Consider the following 1,926-nt stretch of genomic DNA (forward strand, 5'->3'; position numbering starts at 1 on the left):
GATATAAAAAGACAAACACGAAGGCCCCAAGTTCAAGCTTCAGGAACAGCACAAAAGAAATAAAGAAGTGTAGAAAAAGAGAAGAAATAGTGAGTGACAGAGTTTTAAATTAATCAATCATTGGTGGCCTACACATGTTGTATTAACTACATAGGAGGATAAAGTCAGAAAATAACATTTAAAGGTAAGCCCAAGCAGGAAATTCCATTGGCCATTTTTCTGTGTGTGCTAGTCATGGGGGTTGAATTTGTTCTACTTTACTCTAGGCTGGAGTTTTATCAATCTCATTAGTGGAATCATTATCATCTAATTGGAGATAAAGAGTATCATGGAATTTCCTATGCAGGCTGGCTTCAAACTTTGATCCTCAGATTGATCCTGAATCATTCTGTTATTTCCATTAGACATTATCTCCAATGAACCCCCCAAAAGAAGAAAAAAAAAAAAACAGCTGGAGCTTGACGTGTGGCTCCAATGGCAGAAATGAGACAATGATTTCTGGGATATTACCAACACCTTTAGATCAATCTCCAGGAACAGTATACACAAGAATAAAATAAATAAATGAAAAGAAAGGTGGAAGAAGAAAAAGGAGAGCCAATTTCAGAGGTTAAAATGAGCAAAACTGAAATAGGTTACACTTGTTCTTGTAGTTACTCAAGGGTCTCACATTTGAGGATCAGTGTTCAAGGCCAGCCAAGGCAGGGGAGTCCATGGACTGAACTCTAATTAGGCAAATACAGTTTAAAAACAAAGCCCCAAATTGTGCTATGACTCATATATTAGAGGTCTAGCATTAAAAATATAGTGGGACTGAACTGGGAAACTGACTCATTGGTCGAGTGCTTGCCTTGCATGCATGATGCCCTGGGTTTAATTCCTCAGCAACACATAGCACAAAAAGCCAGAAGTGGCACTGTAGCACAAATGGTAGGGCTCTAGCCTCAAGCTGGAGAGCTGAAGGACAGTGCCCAGGACCAGAGTTCAGGCCCCATGATGGGCAAAAAAAAAATAGGGATACAGGTGGACCCATTGCAACAATGAGATGTACAAGATGTTATGTTGAAAAACAAATTTACAACTTTGGTGCAGGGAGGTGGTTTTCAGGGCGATGGGGTTGTGGTGGGGAGATGGCTAGGGATGGGAAGGGGAAACAAAGGAGGAGGCAACAATGCTTGATAAGAAATGTACTCATTACCTTGCTCATGTAATTGTAAGCCCTCTATACGGCATTTTCACAATAAAAAGAAAAATAAATAAATAAAAAAGATAGACCAGAAAAAAATTACTGGGACAATACGTAGACTCTGATTTATATCCCCAAGCCCAGCATTTATGTGGAAATAAAAAAGATAGAAATTAAAATATGTGTTGGAAAATCCAACTAAACTTTCAAAATGAGCATGAATTTTTGTTTCATGTGTGTAATCCTAGATACAAAGATAGATGAAATCTGAGGGTTATGGTGTCTTATCATCAAATCACCAGCAAAACAAACAAACAAGAAAACAGAAGTGAAGCTGTGATTGGAGTTGTAAAGCACCAGTCTTGAGTGAGAAAGCTATGAAACAGTGCCCTGGCACAGAGATCCAGCCTCAGGATCATAAAAATAGTCATAAGAAGAGAACCTGGTGCTGGTGACTCATGCCTGTAATTCTAAAACCTCAGGAGGCAGAAATATGGGAATCCAGCATAAAGGCCAATCCAAGCAGGAAAGTTCAGAAGAGAGTTTTTTGTGGGCCATCCTGGGGATAGTACTGTACTACTCCCAAGTTTTTGGAAGTTAATTGGGGGTAAGGATCTTAGACTTTCCTGCTCAACATGGCTTTGAACCATGAAGGTCAGACCACAGCCTCCTGAAACAGTCCAGGAATTGCATGAGTTCCTGCTCCAGGAGCAACACACCCAAAATAATGAAATTAATAA

Source organism: Dipodomys spectabilis, unplaced genomic scaffold (genome assembly GCF_019054845.1).
Source record: "Dipodomys spectabilis isolate Male_0828 unplaced genomic scaffold, ASM1905484v1 ptg000472l, whole genome shotgun sequence".
NCBI lineage: Eukaryota > Metazoa > Chordata > Mammalia > Rodentia > Heteromyidae > Dipodomys > Dipodomys spectabilis.